We start from the raw sequence: 14,358 nt of genomic DNA, 5'->3' as shown, positions 1-14,358 counted from the left end.
TCACGGATATCTCGACGTCAAACAGAGTAAAACCAGTCCTGCTGCTGCGTCACTGGTCGGACGAACCGGGCTGTTCACAGCCGTCGGGGTTTGTTTGTTTGTTTGTACGGTGGAAGCCGGAAGCAGGTTCAATATTGAACAAAGGCTTAACATTCTCCACGCTGAAAGGAAAACTTTATCCATTCTAGCATTCTAGAATCCTTCTCGTGGCTGCTGCCATCTCGAGCGCATCAAACAATGCTCGCGGTAGAAGATTAATTTACCCCTGGTGGGGATTTATGAATGAAAATACAGTTTTATCTCGACGCTGCGTATCGCATTCCAAATGCCCGGGAAGCGCACACACTTTCGGTGCGCGTATTGAAAGTCCTGTGGAAAAAGTTGTTTTTTATTTATGCGAAAATAATCAAGCACACAACACATACACACACTTCTGATGTAACTGTTATAAAAAAATCACCCATGTGTATGAAGGATGGTCTAATTCACTTCATCACATGTCTTTTTCGCCAGGTATGAAGGATTAGACCTTCATCTTCATCGTCCCGTTACGATGTTAACATCCTTTTGTTCCTACATGTCCTTTTCCCACTTTCACACACACAGGTGCATGCATGCAAAGGATATGTAAATAAATGCAAAGAGTATTGTGATTGTTGTTATTGCTAGACTTAGCTGTAAGCACAAAGCTTCCATTGTGGAAGTTATTACTCACTGTATTCAGAAAACCGGTAACGATCAGACGATGACTTCTCAGTTTCCGCGAGCTTTGCTACAGAAGCATCTCATATTTATTGTAGTGTTTTATTATCTTATTAATTATTTAATTATTAATTTTGGTTCTTGAAAGTTGTTTCTTTTGATTGTGGAAGCTTCGTTGGCGACAATAGAGAATATGATAGGTATGGTTGAGGTAAGCCCTTCTCACCCAGTATCAGTGCGTGGCTGAACACGAAATGGTTTTTCTCCTTATAAATGTGAGGTTTGCTTCAGATGGATTGAGTGGAATCGTACACCGTAAGCAAACGAATAACAAAACCCATTAAAAACGCACACAAACTTGCACAAGTAAGCATTGGTGGCAAGATGCTGTAAGGGACAGTCGTACGCCACTGCCAAAAGAACGTGTTTTAATTTCTATGCGCTTATCACTGTTGCGAAATCGTAATAGAAATGGAAACCCCCATAACATGTGTTGGTGAGAGTGAGATCCATTTTCCCCAAGCAAGTATACATATTCTACATATTCTCCTTTTCATTCATTCCTTATTCTCGTTCTACTCTGCAAATGTGGACTAGAAAGAATCATACACCATGACCATGGCACTCGTATCGCACCTTCACGACATAAACCTTAACACATGCAAGGGTTTTGAGTTTTAGTGATTAAAAAAATCGTTATTCTATGAGACGGATGCGTGTTAATGGTAGATTGTGAAAAAGTAGAAAGGAATCACAAAAGCGTGAAATCACGTCACATTGCAATACACACGTAGCTCGAAGTCGTTTGCACTGATGCTGCTGATTTCTGTTTCTCGGTTATGTCTATGTTTTACTTTTCACCATAACCTATCAACGAACACAAACCTCGCATATTTAGCAGGGTTGGGTTGTTGTAAGACATTGCGTACCAGCTATAAAATTTTCATCTGCAGTCATCTCAGGAAACTCGCTCTTTGCTGTCACCCCACATAAAGTTGCAGGTGCCAAGGCAATGGTATGTTTGAAAGAGTACATGTAATTTCAAACTCATTCGAATCATAATGATGTTTCTTCGTGTTTGCGTCTTTTTAATGAATAAAAAAACATCACAACTTAAAACATGAAAGTCGTATCAACTTAAAAATCAAGAAAACTCAAATCACTTCCTACAAAATTCACAAAAGCGTTCGAAAGCATTACTATCACAGACTATGATTCCAAATCCTTTCAACAAGTGTGATATATGGTGCACATATGACTATATATAACTACTTAACCGCCGGAATGTATAGAGAGCTGATGATTTTAAATTTTTCGTTACTCAACCTACAATACGCTCTGTTCAACTTTAAAACACGGAGTGCGCCATATTGCTTATCTAATAATGAAAAAATGTGCCGTATTAACATTCTCTATTTAAAAGATTTCGATTATGTTTTACTGTATATAATTAAGACAATAATTAAGTTCCTCTCAGTGAGATTGTATGGCGTGAAGTTGAGCTGCTCTCTTTTCAGAACCAATAAAAATATATTAATGTTGTGTGACCCATGCCCGACATGAGCTCAAGCCTCATTTTAACCGTCCTCCAGTAGCCAAGGAGTGTCTGACTATCCGGCTGCGTGATTCTTAATAAGTCTCGAAAGCTGGTATAGGCCGGTATTAATTTAGTCTGTTGTTAAGAATCAATTTAGGCATTAAATTATTAAAGGCAGTTGCAGCTATGAATTAGAAATAGGAATTGTTTAACCTAAATAGGCCACCAAGTTGAATAAATTATAAAATTATGCAATTATCAAATTATGACAGCGTAGTTTGTTACGCCGTAATGCGATTATAAAAAGAAGGAGAAGGAGAGTATTTAGTTAGCAAAGTGTTTCGTTTGACATTTAACGCATCGGGAATGGCTTTAAGGATCCGCAGAGTTAAACATCGGTCGTTTGGTTGTTGAGTATGGTGACTTCTTTTCAGCATTATAGGATAGATATATTGGCGTGTCTTCAAATATGTAACTATGAATACTTCAGATCTGTTAATAAAAATGAATTGATGAACGATGTAAGTTAGATCTGAAACACATTATTTTAAAATAATGAAACTCGATTCGCTGGTCTAATAGCAGACACCTAATGGCTAATGTAAAGGATAGACATGATTCAATTTATTAAAGACTGCTAAATATTTGCAAAAGGGCAAGCATTAGCATGCATGGTAGTGATGGGTGGATCGAACCGAACATATCGGGTCGGAGCCATCCACATGCGACCTGGAGCGCTCCGGGTCGTAATTTTAATTCCAGTAGGTTCGGTAGGTTCCGTAGGTTCAGTAAAGCATACGCGACTCCGACCCGTGGGTGTAACGAGTTCAGTAGGTTCATACGAGTTTGCTAGGTTCATACGAGTTTGCTAGGTTCATACGAGTTTGCTACGAGTTCGGTAGGTTCATATGAGTTCAGTGGGTTTAGTAGGTTTGGTGGGTTCAAGCGAGTTCAGTAGGCTCATACCAGTTCAGTAGGTTTGAACATGTCATGTTGTTAAGTCGTACGAGTTGAAGATTGCAACACCAGACTGTCCCGACAAAAAATAAAAAGATATTATTATATAATTACTTGCAACAAAAATTGATTTGCTCGGTTGCATACATAGTATTGCATCATTAAACGTAAATTTACGCCATGGTCCCGCCATGGGTTCAAGCCCCGAAAGGACCGTGCTCCCCAATACGTAGGACTGACTATTTGGCTATGGGTAATCAATCAGTCTTTCAAAGCCAAACCCACTAGTGATTCAGACAGGCCCTGAGCGACAATGGTTATTGAGCCAAAAAGAAGAATATATTTACAATTAGGAAAGTTTACGTTTTTAATTGAAATAAAGCAACATTCTAATCCTACTAAACTGGAATGGGCCACTGAACTTGCTTGAACCCACCAAACTTCTATGAACCTACCGAACTCGTATGAACCTATAGAACTCGCATGAACCTACCGAACTCGTTGCACCCACGGGTCGGAATCGATTCCGGCCAAGCCGCATCCGACTCCGGGTCGATTCGTTGGTGGAGTCGTATGGCCCATCACTAATGTATGGTGTTACGCTCATAAGAATGGTTCTTTAATTAATAAAAGAGCTCTACAACAATGTGAATTATTATTCAGGAGGGGATACAACAATGTGAATATCAATATGAAATTACTTGTGTTGTTTGCTATGAATATTATTGCATCCTTATAAACATTCCAGATACTTGGCCTGGGTAGTATTGAGAGATGCTGATATTACGTGGATATTATTTACAATATATAGGCTAGTCTAGCAATCGGTTTAGTAATATAAGTTTATTAGTAAAATGTTTAGTAAAATGATTTACTTATTTAATTAGCTTTGTTATGTTATTCTCGATTTTTCCCCATACCCAGGAACAAAATTAGAATTCGTAGCATTACGAAAAAGCCAATATATTTGTAATTGTGTTAAATTTAAACGATTGTACAAACAATAACATTAATTATTTGATATTCGATGATTATTCTCAGAAGTGGACCTCCTTCTATTCTACTTTAAGAGCCAGCACTTGTACTAAATCAACAGTTGACGTTACACATTTGCATGTAAATTTCAGTCATTTCATGATAACGAGATAGAAGATTATATTTCCGTGAAATAATATTACCGGCCTTTAAATTGCCAGTTGTCAGTCAGTTAGAAATGAAACATTTCCTTCCATTTGCATGTTTATTTCACATCACATCAACCACCAGGCGTCTCCATCCGAAGGTAAATACGCCTCCCGGTGACCAAAGATATTCCATTTACGGTGAGTTAATTAAACCACTTCTCAACCAACCACTGCATGCACCCTGCCATTAATTTGTTCCAGTTCTGTGGAATCGTATCTAGAAGCCAGGGCAGATTCTCTCGATTATACAAATAATTATTGGCACGTAGTGCACCAGTGTTCTTCCTTTGTACGTAACTTTTAAGGAACCGAATGCGAAAGTTTGATAATTGCTTTAGTAACTAATAATAAATTATTTTATTAACTAATTGTGCATTAATCAAAGATTTCTATTATAACACTAATAACATAAACGGTAACAACGGTAGATTTCTCCTCCCAACAAACATCTGGACCTACTCTACCTATTTTACCAATAATTTCATTGCAGTATTAAAGCGAAAATCTATTTAATTAAATACCTATACCAGGACTTTCCAGCGGCCCCGTGGTACAGTAGTCAACTCGAACGACTCAATAACATGCCCGTCATGGATTCAAGCCTAGAATGGACCGTCCCCCCGAAGCAAGGATTGACTTATCCGGTTGCGTGGTAATGAATTAAGTCTCGAATGCCTGTATAGGCCGGCATGTCCGCGTTACTCCAAATAGAAGAAGAGGAAGCAGCACTTTAATGTTAAGGTGTCATCCATCAATTATGTAACGCTGATAGAGGGGGAGGGAGGGGGTGTCATCAAACGTTAAGATTTGTTACATGAGGGAGAGGGGGAGTTTAACTTTTGTTACGTAACGCAAAATAAAATGTTAGACTATTTTTTTTCTGATAGCAATTCGCGGTAATGCCGGTCTAAAAAAGATCTCGCTACTTTTGGTTAACACGGACGGACATACGGACGTAAAAACTTAACACTGGATCGTCACAGTATCGTTGCATTCCGTTACTGCGACTACCACTCGATTGTACATGATAATAGCATGCGATTCGCAAGTGAGTGGAAGCAAATGGCACGAGAATCATCTGTAACGCTGTAAACAGGTGTTATACCAATCCAACTCAATCATCCAATCCAACGTTTCAAACAAATTTGAGATGGAGTTGATGCAGTAAGCCGTTTTTTCGCCAGAGTTGATCATTGCTCGTAATTTTATGAATATATCAAAAATTCAGCCGAAACTTTTGCAAACATTACCGATTTTATTTGTAATTTGTAAGACACGCGTAACATGTTAAAGAACACATGTTATGTGAAATAGAATAATCAATTTGACGGTGATACAACATCTATAGCCAAAGAAACATTTCTGGAAAGATAGACATATTTATGGAGGACCAGGAAGATGGCTGGATGAAAAACGCTTCTATTGATGGTGACACAAGAACATTGCAAACCGTGTTGAGAATCAGATTGTCAAATTTTTTTTTGAATTTGATTACTACTTGGGACAACTTTTCTTTACATAAAATAAAGTAAAAAAAAAGAAAAACTCACAAAAAAATGATATTGTTCAATAAACTAAGCTCTAACTACTAACTAAGGGGGTTTCTTCCAACGTAACAGTTTGTTACACTAGGGAGGGGGGGGGGCGAAAATTTGAAATTTTTCCGTTACGTAATTGATGGATAATGCCTAATGTTCTTAATAAAACAACAAAGAATGAAATTCCTTATAATCATCCATATTCTTTAACAGATGACGAGCGCTTGTATCGTGCATAATAGTATAAACATGGCTGCCATTTTCGAGGTAGGGGGCAACAACGTACATATTGTGTGCTTGTTGCCAAGGAATCTTAGCGATCCATACGATCCAATAATAAGCGAGGTAATCAAATTAAGAGTTAATAAACACCATTTTTTTGTTACTTTTGCCTAGGATACTGACACACTGCCAGCCAGTGAATCTGGTATACGGTGAACGGAGTGCGAGAGTGCGAAAGGAAACAGTGCGGTTTATTATAATGTTTATCTGCTAGGGTTCCTGCTTTTGGTTATGGATATGGCATTTGCTGTTAGGATCTTATTATAGAAAATACTGACAAATTTTACTTTAATCGACGCATGTACCCACCTTCATGCAAATAGAAAACGAAACAGAATTCTTCAAACAAGCGGACTGAAAATATGTTGCTGTCTAAATGATATACAAAATGGTTTCTACGATACTAACCAAAATTCCAAGACAACCGTTAACAAGACAACAATCTGGATTCTACCGAACGTTCCTAAATAGCGATGTGGAATGAAAAATATAAACTTTGATTTGCTCCTTTTTCTATTTGTCCAGGATTGCCGGTAACAAAATTGACTGGTTAGAAAATTCCTTTTCTTGTTAGACGATGGAAGCTTTAGCCATGGACTACAATTGCTTTGTGATTCCACTTTCCCAGTACGGCCGGCCCACGTATTTTCAAACTCAAGAATACTTGTCCCCTTGAAATGAATAGGCTCTGAAGACCACGGTAGAGTACAGCGATCCACTGAAGAGCATCATAGTCAAAACGAGAGCTGTGCCTGGGCAAGCCTACACAAAACGAACCAGGCTCGCGTAGTTACGAGAAGTGGAATTGCACTCTCGGAAACCAATTCTCCATCTTTCTCACGAAATTGTCTATCTATCGGTTCTCGTATAGCTTAGAAGAGACGCCGAACGATAAAAGCACATTAGTTTCCATGATTTTTTCCCTCCGTCATTGAATTAAGTGATAACATCGTTACTGTGTTATTACTGGCTTATCTCTAAATTTGCCATCGAAACTAAAACTGAGTTCGTCCTATCCATTCTGGCTTGGCGTTGTGAAGATATTGTTCTTAAGCCATAGTGGCGTAACCAGAATTTTGCTGATGTAACGGAACAGAACAGTGTCATGACGGAGCAGGATAAGTCGCCCATCCATCTATCCATCCATCCATCGTCAAAATATTGGAAGTCTACTGATAGACGAAAGCAGTATAATCGACAGAGCAACGGAAATGGAGGCGAAAGATGGCAAACCATCAAACGTGGCCGTTCAGCTACAACAAAAGTACCTTATCTCCCTAGTAGAGGTGAATATTCCGTGCAAAAAGAGTAAAAAGAACACAGGAATAACGTTCAGTCGTACTACACGGTTCCTGACCACTGCAGATGGGCTAGGGACGCTTCACTTACCTTGATTCAATTTGAGCTTGGAACGTCGGCGTTCGTTCGTTCGTTCGTTCTGCTTCTTACAGTCGTATTTCTCCACGACTTGCCTGTTTTTTGCTAACGTGATCAAAAGATAACGTCCTCAGGTGTACACAAGTTGCAGGACCGCATTTGGCCCATGTGCAACGATGATGAATTGCATCTATCTTCTTGTTCCCTTTGCGCCGTCACACCAGCGCGTGCTATCGTGGAACCTTTTTTATGCAACCGGTGCACTAGACTGGTCACTGGCGATGGGCAAACCCTTCAGTAACAGAACCCTTTTTTCATCGTTTCAAAATGCAATTTCGCTCGCTGCTATGTTTCACTGTCGTCACACTGCAGCTTTTAGATCCCACGGTACACCACCATAGCTCCGCTCACAGTGGATCACATTCCTTCCCCGATGGGCGCTTTTCTTTTCGCATCTGCTTGTCTCGTTTGCACACACAACGATAGAATCACTCACAGGCCCTAAACCTACGCACACATATGATCACATTCACAAACACCTACGTGCACACACACACACACGCACTTACAACACTGTGCAGGCACCAGTGGTAAATAGACACACTAATGCATTCCTGATCGATCCTCCAACTCCGATTACGCCACTTTACTTCATGCGCACCCTTTGCAGCAGCTGCTACTGCTGCTTCTACAGCCGCCGCTGCCACTGAACAACATGATGATACACCACTTCAACCCAGTGACGGATGGATGTGTTTTGGGAGCTTTTGTTGTAGAGCCATAGGCAACACCAACATCAGAGCACTTGCAGCAGTACCGAACACACTCACTCACGCACTCACACACAAATACACCTCTCACAACACTCAGTATTTCCTGTCTGCACCGGAACGGGAAAAATAAGCATCCACCTGAGTGGAGCTGTAAATCGACGCCATAGGCAGCACACCCCGTTAATTCGTTGCTGAAGAGTGAGTTTGTTTGACGATATGACTTACAGCGATGTTGTGTTTGTACGGAGCGGGTGTGCCTATTTTGCTTTTCTTCGATTTCGATTCAAATCGTTCATTCCTAGCAGACAGATTTGTGGAGAATTTTATGCGCTTCCTATGTTTGCGGGTCGTTTGTTTCCATCCCCGTTACTATGGCAGCACTTTACGACCATTCCAACCGCTCCGAGACACGGTACTCTGAAATAACATCTTCACACATGTGGTGCAGTTGACTGGCTTGACGCATTGCCCACCTTCACCAAACAGTCCACGGGTCCGAGGCGTTGACTTGTTATACTGTTGCCAGCTAGATAGTGTCTCGTTGGGTTATTACTATTTGTTGTAGTTTTTTTTACGATTCCTCCTGCCCGTTGGCGCAGGAAGGAAGGAGTTCCTATGTAGAGGATGATTTTGCGCTACTCACAACATTGTCCATAGCCTATTCCAGTTTATTCCTACGCCTACGCAACATTTTTGACACTTGTCCTTGCTGTAGCCAAAATCGATGTTTCCTGATACTGATACACGATGTGAACAAAACTTGTCTCGTCATTGCACGGGACTATCGCCTGTACCGAAATCTTGCAATGTAAGAAAGATAAGTGAAACAGAAAGCTTAGTATGTGGATCCTTCCCAACCCAACGATAATGAGTCAAGGGTTGACGTAAAAAAACAGGATAGAAAGAACATTTTACCCAACCAACCACCAACCTGGACAATCACTGACTTGCCACTAGGATCAGCTCTATTTCCATTTACATACACACACACACACACACACACACACTGACATAGATAGTACAGATTTTGTTATTTCCGAATTTCACTTCCCAGTTCTGAGCGTGTTGTAAACGCTACAAAAACCGCTCGATATGGAGCATGGTGTCTGGGGTGCTTATTGCATACACCCACCCATAAGCTAGTAGAGGTATATGGTATCACGTTAGCAAGCCACTACACATGAATGGGTTCGCAGATATCTATCAATAATTAACGTTTGATTCCGGGCGCTAACCCATTCGGACTTCCGTCCATTTTGATTTTCCTCCCTGTTTACCCCTTGACATGGGCCGTTTCGTTCTTAGTGTTTTCACCACTCACACGCCCTCGACCAATATGTGTTTGCTTTTACAACGAATTGAGTTTTTTTTATGCCCACACAGACCAGCGGTAGATTTCTTGCTCCTTCACTTAGTCACGATATGTCTAATGGTTCACTTGCGCCGGGTAGGCAATTTGGTTTTTGCTCCCTGAAAAACTCATCGGTGCTTACGTGTGAAGTTTGTAAGGATCGTAAATACGAACTGTCAAAAGTAATACAAATTGATATTTAGCAAAGGCTTTTTACATCTCCCGCTGCGATGTAGGGTTAGTTATGGTGTGGTGTGAAGCTTTTCTGGGAAATCGCTTTCTTGGAAGTATCGGCCTGCGTTTGCTGGCCGTTTGTTTTTTTTTTCGTGGAGTTTCACGATTGATTTACAACTTCACCCATCGAAGGCCACCATCGCTACCATCAACGGTTACCTAGTCGCCGCGTTTAACTGTCTTTCTCATTCCGCTTCCATCCACCTTGGTTTCTCTTGCTCTTTTTCGCTCCTTTGTGTCACTTCATAACCGTAAGCTTTCTTCCTTTGCTTACAAGAGGTTACATAAAACGCTACATGTGAACCACCAGTCAAGTGCGTGAGCTCTGCAATTTCGGTTGGCCTCTGCATTCGCGACCGGAGGGCACGATTCCCGTTGACCCGGTTACCCTTAGCCGCACATTACTTGACTGCCAAGGATTCCATGCGTGCTGTCTACCTCGACCGCGTACTTCATTCCAGTTTACCGCCCAACTACCAGCGCAATGTTTGGGACTGTAGCGAAAAGGCCAAGTTTTTCTAACTTCTAACCATCAGTAAGCCACACGAATGTCACACGAATGTTATGTTTCCATAGTATATCGGCCGATGACGATGCTCACAGTGGTGCGTGCATTTCGATCAAGTGAATGGTCTACTTTTTACGGTCGTTTCGCTTTCGTATGCCCTCCTTCTGTATGCTTACATGGTAACGGATGCTGGCTATGTCACACATTGCACAAGAAAGTGATGTGTAGATAAGAATGACGATGGTGATGAAAATGACATCCTTTCTGAAAATTGTTTATCTCGCAAGCGAGCATAGCACTGGATGAAAGCACCATCGTTGTTTAATGGAAAAAGTTGTAAATCGTAATGAATAATTTTTCGGTGGAAAAGAGCGTGAAAACTTTCCTTCTCTCCTCCAGCCGAAGGAATTATCTTTTCTTAAGTAAAATGAACTTTTGTTAAGGTACAGGTTAGTGGTGTTAATGAAAGATGTCCCAGTTACCTTGACTCTTCTTTTGTTCTTTTCTGTTCTATTTTTTTAGTGATTGTTTTTTCGACTGTTTAATCTTTTTTGACTGTTCTTGATGTTCAATCATTTTACATTTCCACACGTAATTCAACTTTTCCCTTCGTATCATACGGTAATTTCAAGAACAACCATTACATTACATGTTCCACGGGAGGAAAGATGAGCTTTATATGAGATATTTGCTAAAGTGGAACGCTAAACCCTCACTAACTATAAACGCTGAACGAACAAGAAACATTCCGATACGAGTGCAAAAATCTTCAGTAACTACTAAGACCCAGTTTTATCCAATACCAAGGAATAATGTACAGTGCTAGCAACAGCAACGTATGAGTGAGAGTTCCTGTGCCAGGGTTTAAGGGACTGAATGCTACGCCGTCTGAGATGTTATTCCTCAGAGCTGAAGGACCCTTCATATTATCCACGAGAATGACAAGTGGACCTTCCAGCAATGGTAACGACACGCTAACAGTGGTGTGCAGCCAGTGTGGTATTAGTAGTAGTAAGTGTAAAGCTTACTGTAACGGTGTTGCTTGGCATTTGAATAGTACGGCTGTACGAGCAGAGCAGTATCAGGTCGGCATGTGCATGTGCCACGAACAAAAGTTGATCTGATCTTATGCAGTACATAATTTTACCGTTCGTTTACACAGCACATCGGATGATGACGATGATGATGCTGGTTCTCTCACCTTCACTCATTACATACGTACGTAGGCACCGTTTAGCAACGTTTAACACCATTAAAAAGCGTTCGCATTTACAGGTAGTGTGTCCTTGCCGAACGGGCGGAGGCTGCTACGATGGCTCGTAAAAACCGTCATTGCAGGAGGGTACCGTAACATTTGCGCTGAGTAATAATTTGGGAAATTCATACACCAATACGCTGCCAGCTCGCTGCCAGCTCGGACAGTGACACACATTTAATGACGTTGCCTGGCTCCCATAAACAAGTAAAAGGGTGGAGTACGGAAAACGCTTCCGATCCGGTAAGCACTCCCGTACTGCTGAATGTTCCGCAAGCAGGCACAGAAAGGAAAGTATGTTGTGTGTTGCCTCCGAATCCTCCGAAAAGTAAGTAAAAACACTTTTTGTTCATTCCTACACGCACAAGCACACGCACGTGCACAAAGTAATGGCAGTTTTTAATCCCAATCGTAGCTACTAACACATTCACAATTGCACACCTCTTGGACGGTACACGGGATCCCGTGAAATGGTTCGATATCGACGGATAAAAAATGCCCACTGTCACTTCAGCTTGGCAAGGACCTAATGGCGAATCTAGAATGCTGGCGTGCGGCATTATGCCACTGATCTGCCTCTCGTTCGAAATGCTCCTCTCAATCATTTTTCTCTTACTCTCTCTCTCTTTCTATATTTCTGTGGATGTGTGTGTGTGTGTGGCTCTCTCTCTCCTAGATTATCTGTCACTCGTGGCGCTACACGCAACCGGGTGGGTTCCAGCTGTCGAAGCAACCTTTCGCTCACAGGACAACGGCACAGTTTGTCCCGCTACTAAAATGACGCCAAACACAGAACAAACACTTTTAGGTACTGTCGCTCAGAGCCTTCGCATCGAGCTTGAACGTAACATTTTCTCGTGCATCATCTTTGTCGAGAAAAACATAGGGAGAAAGAGAGAAAGAGAGATGTTTTTTCCCGAATATCGGAAGAAATGAGCAACAGTGGCCGCCCGTATTTGTGTGACCCTCGGAAAAGTCAGGAGAGATGCAGGAAAATTCGGAAAAGCTATACCAGTAACACCTACACGTACCAGGGATGACCGATGCTTGCGAATGGCATCGAGAGAACGGACTTTTCGTTAATGGAATGGTGGCTTTACCCACCCGGTTCACCTCCTTTCTCGACACGAGCCGCATCTGCCATGCGCGGCAGCAGTGGGTTCGTTTGCAAAATTCAAACGAATTGATGCGTTTGGCGAGAGACCTAACAAAGTGTGAGCAAAAGAGCGAGCTCAAAATTGTTGCCTCACCTTGTACGAGACTTGCTGTGCTGTGGGAATACCGTGTGTAGGATCCTCTACCATAATGCTGCTGTGTCGTTGGGCAGTATACTAATAGACTCACGGCCCAACGTGTCCCGTGTGTCGTCGGTTCTGCTTACAGCATGAAAAGACGTGCTATGCCATACGAAAGAAAAAAAAAAGATTGTCGGAGGGTTTTTCCTGTTCTTTCACATCACACGTTTTTGGGGCCGCAGATAACTTTTGAATTATGACGGTTCAATTCAACGGGCCGGTGTGATGAAAGGTTTCAGTTCCGTTTAACGTTACGATGCCAAAAGCTAACGGGCAAGCGGTTCAGGGCTTTTGGGTAAATTTGGTTCCTGTTGTTGGGCCATCCACGGGGTACTATCCCAGAGACTGCGAGCTATCGATCGTCGACTGCCTCGATACTACGGTTGTTATTAAATACCAGAACTGCTGTCCTTTGCAGATCTTTTTTTTTCGCTCTCTCTGTAAACAACGCAACATTTTCCAACTTTTCAAAGCTTAAAAAAACTTGCAGCCTGCAGCAATACGTTCTAAATCTTTACCGTTCCTATGGGACTCATTATCACCGGATGGCTGGACTATTTGTTGCGTATGGGGTCGCGGAGGGAGTGGGGGGAGAGAAAGGGCCATAAACCCACCCTATAACGTGCGTGGCAAACGGCCATGATGAATCCACGCTGTACGTGTATAGGGAGCGTACGACAAACTCGCTGGTAATACATGAAGGCATCTCTGGGAGTTGCACTCAACCATCAAGCAAATGCTAAGTTATGACGGGCCTGCGGTATGGTGGTTCCATTAGCACTATCAGCCGAAGCGACAGGCAACCGAGCATTCAGCCGTGCACGATCGCGAAAGAAGGTAGCGCCAAATCATCTTTAGCAACAACATCTCCCATAGCAACCGATAGAAATGTAGCAAAAACTCTAGAGACCAGAGAGCACATTGATATGCAGAACGGATTGGATACGTACGTCGTTGAAAACGGCTCACAACATCGGACACTTCCGGGCAGGAAAGTTGTGCGAGAAACGACTAAAACCAGTCGCGCTGTTTGGGATGTGTGTTTGGGTGTGTTTGGGTGTGTGTGTTTGGGTGTGTTTGGGTGTGTGTGTGTGTGTGTGTGTGTGTGTGTGTGTGTGTGTGTGTGTGTGTGTGTGTGTGTGTGTGTGTGTGTGTGTGTGTGTGTGTGTGTGTGTGTGTGGGTTGGTACGGATCGTACCACAACGCCAGCATTTGCATAAAATGACTTTTTGAGCTGGAATTCTTCAATAAAGAAGGAGATATAAAATGGCTAGAGTGATACGATTCATTGGTAGCAAATTGGTGGGTTGTGCAAGGTAGGAATATTACGAGCATCCCAAAAGGGAACATGCATTGTGGGTTTGC

The 14,358-nt window shown here is 41.9% G+C and overlaps 1 protein-coding gene across 7 annotated transcripts in view; it reads right to left on the bottom strand.

Moving 5' to 3' along the window:
* LOC120894252 (gamma-aminobutyric acid type B receptor subunit 2) overlaps positions 1-12,503 on the bottom strand; it is a 45,507-nt gene extending 33,004 nt beyond the window's left edge. For 3 of the 7 annotated variants that reach the window (XM_040296728.1, XM_040296733.1, XM_040296731.1), the window contains exons 1-2: positions 12,140-12,502; positions 7,590-9,150 (exon numbers count right to left, since the gene is read on the bottom strand). The gene's annotated coding sequence lies outside the window, so the exon portion shown is untranslated. Of the gene's footprint in view, positions 1-7,589; positions 9,151-9,281; positions 10,698-12,121 lie in introns of those variants that run through there. The other 4 variants (XM_040296734.1, XM_040296729.1, XM_040296732.1 and 1 more) reach the window with 4 other exon arrangements.
* Between the last annotated feature and the right edge of the window lie 1,855 nt (positions 12,504-14,358).

This window comes from Anopheles arabiensis, chromosome 2 (genome assembly GCF_016920715.1).
Source record: "Anopheles arabiensis isolate DONGOLA chromosome 2, AaraD3, whole genome shotgun sequence".
NCBI lineage: Eukaryota > Metazoa > Arthropoda > Insecta > Diptera > Culicidae > Anopheles > Anopheles arabiensis.
The sequence above is the reverse complement of the archived record's forward strand: the minus strand, read 5'-3'. Positions and strand labels throughout refer to the sequence as shown.